The sequence below is a fragment of the Buteo buteo genome, chromosome 7, assembly GCF_964188355.1.
Source record: "Buteo buteo chromosome 7, bButBut1.hap1.1, whole genome shotgun sequence".
NCBI lineage: Eukaryota > Metazoa > Chordata > Aves > Accipitriformes > Accipitridae > Buteo > Buteo buteo.
This window is the reverse complement of record NC_134177.1, coordinates 22861045-22878389: the sequence shown is the minus strand read 5'-3', so window position 1 is coordinate 22878389 and position 17345 is coordinate 22861045.

The window sequence follows — 17345 nt, the reverse complement described above, 5'->3', positions numbered from 1 at the left end:
TAGGACTTTGAATTAATGCAGTTTGCCTGTCTGCATAGCCTTTAAAAAAATGTTTTGTTCTGTGCTCTTTTATATGAAATTCACTTCATTTTGCTTCTGAGTGCAGTGCTTCCAGCTCTCACTCATTTTAAATGCCAAAGATTTTATTTGAATAAATGATAAGTGAGGAATGGAAATTAACTTAAACCTGCTTATCAACTACATTACATTAGAGTTCTTGGTCTCTTCTTGTCTTACTGTTACGGCTATAAAATGGTTTTTGGAATGAACACGAATGTGCTCAGTTGTTCATGAAACATCCCTTTCAGGCACAGAGATCTGTGTCCTATGCAGCTATAAGTACAGCATGGAAACAGCTATCTATCAAGAGATTTTTGTTCTTGTCTTGGCCCTGCTGCTGTGACCCCGGGGAAGCTAACCAGCCTCAATATCACCAACCACATAATATAAATGTAACTACCTTTAAAAGTGCTTTCATTTCCACAAATGAAAATTACTACATCAGAATAAACATTAGTAGTTGTCACTCCTTCACGTGAATCGACCTGTCTGAAAGATCCTTACTCTTTACTGGCACCATTCTGATGGTGGGCTCCAGAGGATATAATAATGGGATAATACTACTCAAGATTAAGGCTACAAAATGCTTGATGCTGGAAAGCAGACCATTGCTTTTCATAAAACATTGGAGTAAATGATTTAAAAAGAACAACAATTACAGTGGTATAATTTGTTTTCATTGATTTAAACAACTTCCCATCTAGGCAAATTTCATGTAACAGCTCCCAGAAAGCACTCTATCCCTTTTCCAGACATACAAGCCATAAGCACTGAGCACAGCTTATAAACGGCAGTAGTAGGGTTAAAGGATTCCTGCCTAGTTCCTTGCAGGCAAGTTTTAATTCATCCTACTGAGCATCTGAGTAATAGAAGCAACACATTTTAATAATTTATGTGTTTGCATGTGGCTCCATGCAACCCTGGTTTAGCTCAGTTCCTTACTGCTAAAAATATGCATTGTCTCCTGTTTAGTTTTTGACTTATCCCCAAAATGATTATGTTTATTTTTGTCCTGAAAAATTAGAGTGAGTTTTTTTGATGAATTCTTTTAAACTTTGCTCTTTCAGAAACATAATCTGACAAGAGAGTTTTGTATACCTCTGTCATGCTCATCTTCTAGTTCTTCAGACTCAGTGTTTGACAGCTGGATGGTTCTTATCCAGAGAAACACTCTGAAAATGGAGACACTGTCTGGCGCCAGGTGCACTGCGGTTACCGAATCCCAGAATCACTGGGGCGGGACACAAGACATTCAATTATTCTAATGTGATCTCTAGCTGTTCTTGGATTCTGGTTGGGAAAGTCTAGCAGGCTTGTTTGACCCATGGTCACACACTGCTTTCTTACTTAAACATCTTTCTTTTTCCTAGTCCTTGAAACAAGCTGGAAAAATCCATCACATCCAATTATTAACAATTAAGTATATAGCCAGGAACTGCAGCCTTATAGCTTGTTTTTAAAAAAAAAAAAAAAAAAATGGAAAGAAAGAAAGAAAAGTTGTTTCTAGTTTGAATATCTTTTAAAATTAATTACAGTACAGAATAATAGACCACATCACTGGCAGGTGATCATGGTGTTCTGTTCTTTTTATCTCTCCAGCACTTTAGCTATTTATTTACAGCAAACATCAAAAAGCGTTTGTCTAGAAGAGCCAACCAGTTCATAATTTGAGCCGCTGTGCTTTCGGGTTCATCAGATACTTAGAATTCAGCTTTCTAAAGAGAAAGCGCAAGTAAAATATGTCCCAGTGAATGCTTGTTCATTCTGTTCAACACCAAACTGCTAGCTCATACCTGTTGAAAATTCAGTGTAGCTCAACAGATAGCCTGTATGAATATCTTCCAGAAAGAATATGTGTCTGTGAAATAAACATTAGAATTCATGTAGGTACAAATCACAAACATCAGAAAAGTTTGGTGTACCTCTGCCATCTCTACTTATGGATGCACCAAACCCACCATCAGTTTCTCAGGGAAAAAAAAGCTGCTCATCTTTACTGATGTAAAATTCAGTAGAGTAGCTTGCCAAGTGGTGACCTCTTGTGCATCTTCAGTGATCAGCTATCTGCAAAAGTACAAGCTGTTCCAGACCAAGTTAACTTCGGTACAAGAGTATCCTGGGTTCTCAGCCTGATCTCATACTGATTAGTTCTGGAGTCATTCCCACAAAATCAGTGGCACATGCAAGATCAGAATTAGGAGCTCCATTCTTACAAGGATAAAAAGTAATGAATTTTCCAGTTTTTAAATGGAAACTAATTGATGTTAATACATAGGGAGAAATCACTGACTTGCTGCAAAAATGCTTCCACAGAGCAAAGACTGCTGTTTCATTAAAGTGACCTTTCTTTACATGGCAGCTCTTGTCCCACAGACTTCAGTGTTCCTATTAACTAATATTGATACAGCTACAGCTAAGGGAAGAGCCAACAGAAAACTCTTATCCTGGAGTGGATGTGGTAAAGCCAGAGGGTAATTTGGACCATGGAATTTTTGCAAACAGATTATTTCCTTCTGTCATAAATAAACTCTTTATTTGCTTCCCTTTAATTAAAGAAAACAAAAACAGATTAAATAAAGGTAAATTGCAACTTTTGTTATTTTTGGCATGTGTATGCACTTAGAAATACATAAGTGGTAACCCAGGAGATAGACAGCAGACATCTATTAAATTCATGGAGTTGATATATGGTAAGTAGTGACAACGTATGCTTTTTACACAACCCCGTGAAACTATGCTCTAGACCTCCTCAGGGACTTTTTCAGTCCTCACACACTTCAGACCTGGGGTTACCACCAAGTATGACACAAAGAACCAGTCGTGTAGGCTTGGAGGTGCCAACTGCCATACAAAGACCAAATTTCACATGAGGACTGAACAGCCATCAGAAAGCACAATGATGGGGCAGGGATTTAATGAAAGCTCACATTCAAAAGAGTTATAATTTTAGTTGCTTGTTGCCAGAGATTTTTGTTAGTTGATTACTTTGTCAAGAAGACAAATTTGTTAAAATTAATTGTTGATTTGTTTGTTTCAGCTTTTTAATAAGAACAGGCTTTTCATTTTAGAGAGAGAGACTGTGAAGTGTATGCAAAGTTCTTGAAAAATCAGCTTTTGCCCTAAGAATGATTAATCTCATGCAGCTGTTCTCCTGGACTATTTTCAAATGTGTTCAATAAACCTTAAAGATTCGTTACAGAGTGGTGACAGAATTATTTTGCTTGACTAACTTCACATTTTCATGAACTGTGAAAGCCTAAAATTTGAGAAAAGATAGCTTGTATTGATTTGGATGATTAAAAGGCAAGAAAGTTTTAAATTGAGAGCACCACCAGCATTGTAAGACACTAAACACCACCACTCTGTTACTCACTCATCGCTGTTAGTTATTCCTGCCACAAGAAGCTTATTTTCCAAGGACTGCTGCATATGGCTCATAGTCCTCAGAACCTGTACATTTCCTATCTCATAGGTGTAAAATTGGACTTTTTTTTACAGCTGTTCATGACACGTGAGAGAAGGTAAAGAAAAAGGTTGAATTAACACATTTTCTTGATATCACAATCCTTTTCAGCTTAGTTTAAACCCATCTTCCTGATTTTCAGTCATGTTCCTCCCAAAACAATTTCTATATGTTTTCAATTAATTTATTATTCTTGCTTCAGCTGTTTCCTTCTGCTAAGCTAGGCCCTAATTCAAGAGACCATTTAATTGTCTTTAAATTAAAACATGTTCTTAAGCTTTGTGAAAATCAATTTGTCACAGAAGCAACATCAACAGTCCTAATTCAGAAATGGACATAAACCCTTGTTTAAACTCTTTCCTCAGTGGGCATGTCTTCCTGAATCAGTATTTCCACGTTATGGTGTGACATTTTCAAGAGCACTCAAGTAGTTTAACAGACTAAATATTGTTCACTTGCAGGTTGGCATTTTTGAAAAATTATGCTGTTGCTGAATAAGGCTGGTTTTGGAGATGGTTTTGAAAAGCTTTTGCTAAGTTGTAGCCTTATTCAATTTGTTTATTTCAGCATAGAAATATGAGGTCCAAGCTTTTTATTTAATTACGGCTGTCACATTTCTATTGGTAACCACAATAAGCCACTTGCTTCCACCTGCTTTGTCCCTGTAGGGTTCGGCGTTCAGAAGATCTCGCGATGTCACAGAAAGTTAGAGGGTTAGTCGCAGCCTTGTGATGTCCCTGTAATCCCGCCTCCCCTTGTTAGTATAAAAGGAATTAACTGCGCAATAAAAGGGGGAAGTTGGCGCTCACACTGTGTGTGTTATCTGCCTCTTTCCCTGGTCCGGGCCGACCAGTGATCTAAGCGTGGCACCTTGATATGTAGCGAACGCTACAGTCCCCTCCTTCTAAAACATAAACCTTCAGTTTATCCCTGAAGAATATTGTCTAGCGGGGGATTAAAAAAAGCATTTCTTTTAAACATTCCTTTAACTTGATGTCTTGGGACTGGGTTCTATCCTAATTGCTGAACATCACAGCCTCTCACTGATAATATCCTTCCCGTTGTGAAACAGACAGTGATGCATGGCAGTGGCCCAAAGCAGTTCTAACTAGCACACATCACTATGAAGTGCTGCCTTCTCTGTTCTGTACTCTGCATCTCTGCCAGTATAATTCAATGTACCATCCTTTCTTCTTCCTTTTATCCCCCTTTCTACTGATGACCCTATAAATAAGGCTAATAACATCAAATTTCTCTATAACAATCTATATTCTCTTCCAGGTCAGAGTCAGTGGTGGTTGTTCTTCATGTCCATCACTTCTACTATGGTTTCCCAAACATTTCTGTCCTTTTAGAAAAGACAGAAATTTACCTTAATTTTGTGCTGCTTTCCTTGCCTCAGATGCTTCTAGCTGTTAGGACGCAGGCAGAAAGTTGCCTTCTGATTTCACCCCAAATATCTATTTACTGAGCCTTTCACATCCCTACCCTGCCAACTCCATCAGTGAAATGCAGCCGGTAAAGGATATATAGTGAGAAGGAAGCATTCAAACTGCCCCTTTAGCTCTGGAGAGAACAGTTTTGGCATTCCTGCACCTTTTATCATAAAGAAATTAACTTTCTCATCTCTAAGCAACTATAAACTTTCCAAATTGAAGAATATCAGCAAAATTTAGGTCCTGGTACAATTCACTGGTGACTAAGCATGCGGTATGCCCTACTCTTGTGCCAGTCTGATGAGTCTCCTGCACTTACAAGTGCCTATTTTCACAAGCATCCTTAACTGCAGGAACATTTTACAACAACGTATTTTTGATATCCAAGTTATCTACCTAATAATTTATATGCTGGAAGATGCCACTGTTATGCAATCAGAGATTGGAAAATTATTTCATGAGACGTAGATAACCAAAGAACAGAATTCAAATGACAAAATGCAGCAGTCTCAATAAGCTTGAAAAATAATTATAGTAAAGTACTAGAGAACACACAGGTATGTTCAGCTCAAAAACTGATCACAGACAGGTCCCACTAATCTCTTCACTCATTCCCAGAAAAGGATGAACAGTGCCTCATTTGTGGTTCTTCCCTTAAAACGGAATTGCTATGTCTATTTTGCAGCGTGCTGTGAAAGAGTCCACTACAGATTGTCATGGTTTAACCCCAGCCAGCAACTAAGCACCACACAGCCACTCATTCACTTCCCCCCATACCCAGTGGGATGGGGGACAAAATCAGGAAAAGAAGTAAAACTCGTGGGTCGGGATAAGAACGGTTTAATAGAACAGAACAGAAGAAGCTAATAATGATAACACTAATAAAATGACAATAGTAATAGTAAAAGGATTGGAATATACAAATGATGTACAGTGCAATTGCTCACCACCCGCCTATCGACGGCCAGTTAATCCCCGAGTGGCGATCCTCCCACCCCCACTCCCCCCAGTTTATATACTGGTCATGACATCACATGGTATGGAATACCCCCTTGGCCAGTTTGGGTCAGCTGCCCTGGCTGTGTCCCCTCCCAACTTCTTGTGCCCCTCCAGCTTTCTTGCTGGCTGGGCATCAGAAGCTGAAAATCCTTGACTTTAGACTAAACACTCTAAACACTACTTAGCAACAACTGAAAACATCAGTGTTATCAACATTCTTCTCATACTGAACTCAAAACATAGCACTATACCAGCTACTAGGAAGACAACTCTATCCCAGCTGAAACCAGGACAGACCAAATGCACATGGAAGATAAAATGGTTCTGGAAAACAAAGAGGAGCAACATTTTCTGGATGGTTACTTGATCAAAACCATTCACCATTTTGCAATGTGTTTAATCAAAAAATTAAAACAATTAAGAAAGCATTACAATTGAAATAATTAGATTATCTGTAAAACAATACTTTGCATTTAAATGTATTCAAGTCTCTAACTGTAATTAGAATAGTTTTAAATTTTAATATATCACAATTCTAAATTACAAGACTGAATTTTTGGACATGAAAAATGTTTATTTCCCCTCCCAAACAGCTTTCTTTTTAATTTCACTGGAATGACTTCAGGCTAGCATGAACTGACCTCTAGATGTTCCCATTTCTCTACTGGCCTTTGGAGTGATGAATCATCTAAGTTAGACAAGACACATATACAACATAAATAGGAAGAGAATTTAAAACAATGAAACAAAACTTTGTTCTCTTACATGATTCTATTCTCATTCCTCTAAAAGGAAGTGCAATCTTGTTTCTGTACAGCAGAACAGCAAGCTCTTGGCACGGGATTCAATTGCATTTCTTGAAAACTTTGTGGTTAAACAAGATTTCATCTGGCAATGTAGCAAGACTTACTCTGAATGCTGAGACTTAGTTCTAGTGTGATACCACCATGAAATAATAATTCCCAAAACAAAGGCTGAAGATTTGGGATAGCAATTTTTCAGCTATCAGAAGCTAGAATCTCCTGATGACACAACATTACTGACCGCTGAGTGGCAGTGTAAGGAAAACAAAGCCAAAAATAAACATAGTGGAAATCCATGTGATCTTTCACTGAATCCATATCATCACAGAAACTACCTGAACACTCAAACAAAACATGCTGTCCTGGTTTCAGCTGGGATAGAGTTAATTGTCTTCCTAGTAGCTGGTATAGTGCTATGTTTTCCAGTTAAGTATGAGGAGAATGTTGATAACACTGATGTTTTCTGTTGTTGCTAAGTAACGTTTAGTCTAAAGTCAAGGATTTTTCAGCTTCTCATGCCCAGCCAGCAAGAAAGCTGGAGGGGCACAAGAATTTGGGACGGGACACAGCCAGGACAGCTGACCCAAACCGGCCAAGGGGGTATTCCATACCATGGGACGTCACATCTAGTATAGAAACTGGGGAGAGTGGGGGTGGGGGGATCACTGCTCAGGGACTAACTGGGTGTTGATTGGTGGGTGGCAAGCAATTGCACTATGCATCATTTGTATATTCCAGTCCTTTTATTATTACTGCTGTCATTTTATTAGAGTTATCATAACCATTATTAGCTGCTTCTGTTCTGTTCTATTAAACCGTTCTTATCCCAACCCACGAGCTTTACTTCTTTTCCCAATTTTCCCCCCCATCCCACTGGGTTGGAGGGGAAAGTGAGTGAGTGGCTGCGTGGGGCTTAGTTGCTGGCTGAGGTTAAACCATGACACATGCCCATTAGGAGAGAGACATTTTATCAGAGAACACTCACTGATGTACCATACTGCATCCTGGCCATGTTAGCTGTTTACAGCATTTCATATATGAAGCATTGAGTAAGGATTCTGCATAGGTATCTCAAATATGTACCATGTTTAAGAGAGGATTAGAAAATCCTGAGGCTTCTTTAAGAAAATTCAGAGAAAGGTTGTGATTTTCTGTTAGATTATATAGGACTTTGCCCTAAAAGCAGAAGGACTATAAATCAGTTTGTCAGTAAGATGGATGTTGTTAAAACAAACAAACAAAAATCCCAAACCCTACTGCATTCTATACCAAGTGTATATTCAGAAAATAATGAAAAAAAAAACCTTCCTGAGGAAGGGTCTGGAATTGAGAAAAACCTACAAAATGTATAGTGACCTACACAGCTCTAGTAGGAAAATTGCCTAAAAGAGTAACCTTGAGTTGTTTTCCAATAATACGGGGGGGTGGGGGCAGGGAACCAAACCAAACTAACAAACTTTCTGAAACAGAGAACTCTATAAATACTTGAAACACAGGCCACACTTCAAGTGGGAAAAAAAAAAAAAAAAAAAAAGGGTCGAAAGAAAACTTCAACCAAGCTAATAGGTAAGTAGGTACTTGCACTAAGATTGATTTATGAAAGCCCAAAAAAGTCATAATGGGCTGCCATTCATAATCTAGTAACAGCTGTCTACCTACCTTTTAAGATCAATAGAAGTCAGAAAGAAAACGAAAACACTGGGATGAAATACCAGTGTTACCAAAAGGATTTCACATACAATCTCCTGATTCCTCAGCTAGTGCACTTCCCTCTGCTCAATAAATACTCCACTGTTTTGAGGAACATGGGATAAGGAGCGCAAGAGGAAGCTTTAAAAATTGCACATGAAAACTGAGAAAATGTTCCTTATTTGCAAGTAGCTAATTTGGAAAAAAAAAAAAAAAAGAAAAATGGGAAAGTGAAGAAGAGATGTTGCACTGCATTGCATTGCATGCAGAAAGGTCATAACATATGGGTGGGTGCAGTAGTCTACAGGCTAGAAAGATGAAAGCAACACAGAAGTCTCTTTCAAGATATAGTATATCTACACAAAAAAAAGGAATGCTTCCTGCCTTTATGCTGCTTCTTAAGATGTGGTTTCATCTTCAGCTTAAACCCATTTGAACCCACAATCATGTCTGTATGCTCCTGCCCTTTTTTTAAGTCACCACCAGCAATCATTGGTACGTGGCAAGTCAGACCAACTTGCTGATACAGCTGGAAGTTAATTTGTATTCTTCCTCTTCTGCTGCCTGTATGGCTGGCCACACAACTGCTAGCACCAACACAGGGAAGGCAGTGCACAATAATTTCTGTGGATGCTAAGAGAAGATTGGACTGCCCTTTTCAGCAGCAGCTACAGGCTCTTAGGGTGACTTATGACAATAAACCAGGGTAAGTAAGATCATAGAATAACCACATTTTTCTAATCTTTCCTATTACTCTGAATTATGAGAAACCTGGAACACCCAGCTAGAAGAGCTGTAATGAAGTACACCACAAGCCACCTAGCATCAGGAGGCATTCTTCCAAGACAGGCAGCTCAGTGCATTCACAAAATTTCTGTGCAAAAACTGCTGAATATATGCTGTATTTCATTCTTTGGAGTTAATCAAGCAACGGACATAACAGGACATGAATCATGATGTAATAATTTATGAATAGGGTGTTGTAAAACACGAAGCCAAATACAGAATATTGATGCAATTAAGCAAAAGTTCATAGCACACAATTATCATAGCATAGCATCTTAAGTGAAATTGGAAAAGGACACCATAAGGAAAAAAAAAAGAAAAAGAAGAAAGACCCAAATATTTGTCAGTGTGCCTCAGTGGGCTGTGCTGGCTTATTAGAACTGCTGACAGCTCACGTTGTACACCAACACAGGATATCTCCCCTCCATAGTAACTGATGAGCTTGTGGCCTCTTGCCATATCATACGATCTTTTCAGGTCTTATATGCTAAAATGGATCAATTTGAATAAGGTTTGAATTATTTAACAGCAACTTGTGATTTCACTCAGGAAAAGAAGTCCGAAGATGATGCCACCGGCCACAATCCGAGATGGATTCCTGACATGTATCTACAGACATGCCAGAAAAATACAGCAAGAAATTGCCCCATTTCCTACTCCCCCACAGTGAAGTTAAGGCCAGAAGAAGCTGAGCAGACAAGTTAAATACAGCTGTGGAAAAGGATAGATGAAAACTGTGCCTGGCCTGAACTGAGGGGTAGAGAATGAATGTTGAATTTCCCCTTCAATTTTGGCTTACATTCTACAAGGGTGACTAGACTGAAGGGACAAATTACACCCAAAACTTAAAAGCGGTTAATGCTGCTTGAGCCATTGCTCAGCCAAATCCTTCCCATGGTTCAGGACAGACCATCAAACCCACCAATGCAGTTAGCCGGGCAGGCCAAACATCACCAAGCACATTACAGGGGCATCTGCATCCCCCCAACTTGGCCTTTTGGGTTTGAGGGGTGGCTTCTCACCTCACTAGCACCACCACCATCACCCCTGAGGAGAAGGCCTGCCCATTCTCACCTCAGGCCTCAGGAGTATCTGCTGTGTTACTCTTCACTGGGAAAACGTGCATTTCTCTTCTCCACCTTCAAAGTTTCCCTCCCTGGCACGTGTGTTACACTTGCACTGCCCCTCCGGTGCCATTTGGCACTTCAGGGGGGCTCCCCCCAGCTGGGGGTTTGTGTTTTGCAAGATTCAGGCCCAACTTCTCCACCACCATCTGGGCTGCTGCCTGGCGGCCGCCCCCCCCCCCCCCCCCCCAACATGCCCACACACAGACACAACTGAATCAAACCCTGCCCACCCACCCTTCCTCCCTGCCTTTCACCTCTACCAGCTTTCCCTCCTCTGGAGAAAAGACAACTGCCCCTCAAGCAAGGACAAAACACATTTGAGCCCTGGCCTGCAGCCCTGTGGCCCATTGCCCTCTCAGGTTGGCAGCCCACAAACACATTTACCCTCTGGGCGCCGGCTGGGCCGGGGGATGACGCTCCCCACCATTACTGACCCAGCAAGGCCGTGTGGGGAAGCACCGAGTGCCTCTGCCACAGTGGCCAGCTGGGCGCCGAGCCAGGTGGGGAGCTGCTGAGGTGGGGGGGAATCCATTTAACTCCCTTTCCTAAACTGGATTATCTCCACCCTGAATCTATACAGCCTGCTTTCCCCTTGCTGCAGTGTTAGACTCCATTGTGATTTAGTCACTGCTACAGAGCCTCCCTCCCACTAATACCTCCGAAGATGAGGAGTTATTTCTTAGGAATTTTCCAGGCACAGCTTTCCTCAGACAGGGCCTGGGAGGCAGCACGCCAGAGACGGCTCCAGCAGGCAGAGGACAACACTGCTGCGGGTTTGGCTCCTCCCGGCCACATCAGCCCCAGTGGCTTGGTGCCTCCGGCACCTTCACAGGCCCTGATTTCAAGCTATGACTTCTCATCATCATTTCAGACATTTTCAACTGAAAGACCCACAAAGATACGGCTGCTGTACAGTCTGACCTTGGCCAGCCTGTGTCGCTCCACCTGGGGGCTAAAGAATAGTCCTTGACTCTGTATTTTGTAGTCTAGAAATATACTCAAGGGGAGAAGGGTGCAAGGACCAGCTCATATCTGTGATCATAAGATAATATAACAGACCTGTGAAAAAGGCAAGTACAATCTAAAAACAGACCTAGAAATGGCGTTGTATCGAGCCCTCATGGGACTTCACCCAGAGCCCTATCAACAGATGTGGTTCTCCATGCCCAAGAAAGGGCCATGAGGGGAACAGTCTCCGTCGCTCAGGGAGGACGTCTGAACAACATCACCTGTGAGCAAAGGAGCAGAAAGGTGAGGGGATGCTGTTGCTGTCTGTAACCACACCGTGGGAAAATGACCCAGAAGTACAGTTGCTCTTTGGCCTAGAAACAAAGGGAGCATAGACTGAATATGAATGCATTTTGTAAGCTTTAAAACAAGCACAGTTTTTAGTTTTTATGGAACAGCATTTTGCTATATGACATGGAGGCAGAACCCAAAAACTCACCAGAGATGCAGCTCTGTAAATTTATGGGGTGGTGCTGAGATAGCTGAAGGCTTTATCTAGTGACCTGCCACACTTCAATGATTTTTTGGTATCATCAAATGAAAGAAACAAAATATAAAATGCAGAACTAAGCAGAAACTTTAAGACAGAAAAGACAGATGTACTTTTTAAGCCTATCCCCAAAGAGTTGAATAACTCTCTTTAAGAGGAAGTAAGGATAATGATGGCTTTTGTTTGGTTTTGCATTTCCTGATCTATTTTAGATAGTGGTTTTATCTGACTGGAAATAAATTAAATCATAACATGAGAGTGTTAGTACAGAAGGACAGGGACCAGGATCTTTCAGAGGCAAGCTTCACTTGTAACTGCTGTGGAGAGGTGTACAATCACAAGCCCATCTTGGTCTCCTCCTGCCTCCTACTGTGGCAGGCAGGAATTAGTGCTCGCCAGCGAGCTTGCAGCCAGCTGGTATGCAGTGATTCACAGAGCATCGTTGCCTGAGCCCTTGCTCATCGGCTGTGCTGAGCCAAACTTCATCTGGCCAAGCATATTTTCAATTTGTGCTGCTAACAAAGCATCGGGTAACCCTGCCAAGGTGCTAAAACCTATAACCTTCCTTCCTGAACAGATACATGAGGGGCTGCCAAGCTGTAAGAACTAAGCATCTCCCAAGAACCTGTGTGCACAAAAGTCAGTCATAGCATCCTACCAGTAAACTCATATAGTATCTCAATACAGTGTCATTACTATAAATCCATTAGCATGGTAGGATCAGCCTCTGTAGGAACAAGAAACTAATGCTTAATGGAAGCTACCTCAGCAGTGCCTAGTAACCTCAAGTACTTTATTATCATGTTCACCAGCCATCCTTTTATCTTTCAAAGTACTTGTGGGGCACCAACGGTTGGTGCACCTTTAGAAAAACTGTTTTCACCTATTGATTCCTTGGAAATAGTGACTGTGTATAAACACCTCTAAATGCAGGAGTGGCCAAGGTACAGTCTTGAGCCAGGTACAAAAAGTCTGCGGCAAAGCTAGAAAGTGAACTTGCCTCATTGAGTTTTTAGCAAGCAGTTATGCTTTCTACGTGACATGCTTTGCAGGAACTGCTTTTCAGTTCAGCACTCTCTCTTTTGAGGGAACCACTTGTGAGGCATTAACTCTTTACAATCATCCTTCCAACCTGCAACACTCTCTACAAATTTGATAGTACAAGACATGAGAAAGATGGAACAAAATTAGAGTACTAATATTAGCTTTCTGGTGTAGTGCTTGTAAATATATTCACAAAATATAGTCAACTGGAAGTGAATTGACAATGCCTCATTGTTTTAGTCAGAAAACACGCACAGGAATAGAAATAAATCAGTGCAATCCACAACTGGAGAGAGCACAGTAACAGCAAGATCATGATTGAAATAAGAAGAAAATTTGTAAAAAACAAACCGCTAGGAAACAAAAATTTAAAATTTGCCATTTAGCCTTGAAGAACCTACTCAAAATTTTTCAGAAATTGTCATAATGACTGCATTAAATCGTTAGGTCAGCAGCAGACATTACTATACTTAGTAACAAAGGTCCTCTTCTCTTTTTTCTCCCATTACCTTCTGTCTTTTGGTTCCCTTCCTCAACCATGCACTTTTGTTTGCCAGTCTTCTCCACTTCTCCCTCACATACTTCTTTTGAACTTTGTTTTAGGCTGCAAAAGAGAAAGCACTATTTTTACTTTGGTGAATATTTTGACCTAGTACCTGATGCCTTATTTTAGAAAATGACAGCACCCTCAGCAAAGTGCACATTGAGTGGATAAGCACTGGCTGCTGACAACTCCCAAAGAGGTTATACGCAGGCAAACATTACTGAGAAGTATTTCCAGTTGAATTCAGTGCTGTTTAAAGTTTCCTTCGTGATTTGGTTGCAACTATCAAATCACAGTTTATCAAATTTAGAGACTACAAAAGGACTGATGGGGTGATAGATAATGAGGGAACACAGGGCAGTTGTACAGAAAAATTTTGATCACTTGAAGAATTAGACCCATTCAAACACAATGCTGATGAGAAAGCCAAACAAAGTTAGGTATCAAAGAACAAGACATCAGGTTTTAATTACAAGAGGAGAGACTATTTCAGGAAGTAGCAGCTAAAAAACAAGAGGGTCACAATAGACATGCAGCTAAAATAGGAGTTTTCAAAGCAATGCCATGGTGAATGAAACAAAGAAGGAAAGAAAGCGAAGGAAACAAAGGATAATCTGTTCCTCACATCAGTAATGAAGTGGGGGCAGGGCCAGAGACAAAATTGTTTTATTTGGCTGTAGACCATTGACTGATAAAACCAGTTTTAAGAGAAGGTAGAATCTGGCACATAGAAAGAGTCGTGTCCTTTATCAAAAGTTAGAGATGTTTTCTTAGAATTTAAGATTTAACTGCACGGTTAGATCATCAAAAGATGATCAAGTTGTGGCTCATTTACAATGCATATGTATCAGCCTGGTAAGACAATACCAAGTGCTACATCGTTCTTTAATTTCATACAAAAAGAAGCACCAGTGGCTAGCAGCTCAAGGTAAATAATTTTAGGTGGGCGAAAAACCCCTTAATTCTCAGCATTAATCGTTGTTATGCACAACTGGAACAAGTTATAATAAGAAATGGTGAATGAGAAACATTTATCGTCTTCTAGCTAAGCATCATAGTCCAATAGGAGGGTTTTGACTTGCTAAAGTGAGATGTTATGACATTCTTCATAAAACTATTAGATTAAATGAGCTAACAGCTTCTTCTAGACTTAAAAATCTGTGGAAACATCTGATTTCTTTCCCCCCTCTATTCCCTTGTGGGTGCTATGGAAAAAAACTGTTCTTGAGAAAATCTTCTTTTATCATTTTCCCTCCCTTCACCAGCAAGGGCAAGCAGCACAGCTTGCCAAAGAAACACACATTTTCTTTGCATTGCTTAATGTGTATTGCAGATAACAATGTTCTGGGACCTCCTTGCTCTGCTTGTGCTGCAGAGGCAGAGCAAACATCTGGCATAGGGACCTTGGGAGAGCTACAGGTGGCCGAGAGCATGTTTGCTTGCCTAGAATTTCTTGAGTTAGGAACCACTGACAGCTGAAATCTGCTTTGAGTTTGACAGAGGAACTCAGAGATGTGTGCTGGAGCTGTGTTTCCCATGCATTCCTATTAAAAGTGAAATTGGACTTTTGATCCAACTTAGCCTGCCAAGACATGCAGGTTTTCTGATTTGAAGAACCCATCTCTGTAATTTATAAATTCTGGTTTATTTGCATTCTCCTTAATATTCCATACCTCTTCTGCTAATAGAGGGAGTAGCACTTCCAGAGAAGCCTGGAGGCAACAGTTTTGTACTGCTTTCTTATAGGAAAGGATTAGAGCAAAGGAGTTTCTTTAGAACAATAGAAAACAAATCTTTGTGAAATAACTTGTAAATTCCAGGAACTGACAGCATGAGAGAGGAACACAGGGGGCATACTTCTGTGCCAGGAGACACAGTTTCTGACTAAAAGATAAGACGTTTGATAAAGAAAAGTGAAAAATCTGCAATTTGAAATAAAAGCTTTGATATGCAAATGTCAGGGCATCCTAAACACTCCAGCCTAAACTAATAAAACCCTGCCCTATGCGTAGCTGATGATGGGAAGGAAACTAAGGCCCGGAAATACAACTAAGTTTTCATTTGTTTTGTCTGTCTCTATACTACTTTTGTGCTACCCAATGTGAGGAGTAACTTCTAGAAACACTTGCTAAACTCATGGAAAGGCTGATTTCAGTATTGCATGTTTTAATGAACAACTATAAATCTAGGAGTACCTCCCAGATGAACTTCTGGAACAGGTTCTGGAGACTCCATGGAGTTAGAAATTACCTCCAGTCACAAGGACCTATAGGCAGAGGCTCCCATTTCAATTACAGACCAACAGAAAGAGCTTTCAGCCAAGAAACGTAGTCACAGGTTGATGGTGTTGGCCTACACAGGCCAAGGTAAGCCAAGACTTCAGATTGTGCTTTAGCAGGAACAAGACCGACTGCTATGGAGAAAAGTGCCTTTAACTGACTATTTTTAAATCTATGGGCAAAACAGACAGCTATGTGACAAGAAAACTAGAAGTGTTTGGATGGGATGGCTGGCAGAATAGAAAATGAAACTATTGCGCTCAAACTGTAAGTTCACTATTAGCCTTCTAACTGGTAAAAACAGAAAAGAAGCAATTTTGTTTTGTCCGCTTTTTCCTCCTCTCTACTGTATTTAAAAGGAGAGCTTTGGAAGTCTTTTTTTCTTCTTTTTTCTCTCCATTATAGAAATTCATAGCAAGCTCCTACCATGTTTTTCCACGAGAGCAGAGTATGTGTAGGCCTAGGAAAACATTCAAAAGGGAGCTCTGTGCAAACAGCAGAGAATTTAAATCCTCAGAACTCATTTAGCTTTTCTTTAAACAGGAAAATCATGAAGGGGGAAGATCTTGATTAAATATATAACATCTGCTCTTTTTCGTTATCTTCTATGTAGGAGTGATGGTGTGAATGTACTCATGATTACTGCAGGATATAAACAGGACCAAATTTACAAACAAAAATAATATCTTTAATGAGACTAATGCTATACTCTAAAAAAACAGACTAGCTTTCAGGATCCGCAGGCTGAAGCTTTGATCCTCAAAGCAAAATTCAACTTGAAACTAGTGATACCAGTTTAACTTATGCAAGTTAATAAATTACATCATCAAAGAAGTTTGTACCTGCAACTATGGAAGGGGAAGAATATTAAAAAGAAGTAACTCAGTCATTAGCTCCTCTTAAGAGAGGGGAAAGGTGGGTTCATCAGAAAACAGAGAAATTGCTGGTGGTTGAGGAATGGGAAAAACTATAATGGGGCACAGAACCAATATATTTATTGACCCTAAAATTTTTATGTAGCAGAATCAAGTTTAAACAGTTCTTAATCTGAATTTAACTTTGAAAATCGGCATTTGTATTTCAGTGGAGAAGAAGAATTTTTGTGCCTGGAAGTGTCTCTTCTTTTGAATTTCAATCAGCTGGTCTCATAAAAGACATCATTTGTCCCTCTGGATTCCTTAATTATAGCAAGACCACAAAAACATATAGGTTCAGTAAGGAAAGTCACTAAAGAAAAAAAGAGTATTTTTATATTTCTACAAGTATATTCCAAAACCAGAAAGTAAACTTTAAAGCCTTAATTAAAAAAAAATAAAAGAAATTTTAAAAGGGCATGATCTAATGTGTCCTTCCTTTTTCCAAGTCGAGAAGTTCCCTGATCCAAAAGGCTAGTATTTCAAAATGATTAGGGGCATCTCCTTATGCCCAGTGAGATGCACATTTAGAAGATAAATGTTTAGAGGATCTTTGTGGAAAGATAAAGTTTTTGGAAAAAACCCCACTCATTTCAGCTTTTAATGCAGAAGACAACATCCTAGGAGAGCTTTCTATCACTGCTGTCCATTTATCACCCATTATTTGGCAACTAAAAAAGTTTGCTCCCACTTCTGTAGGGGA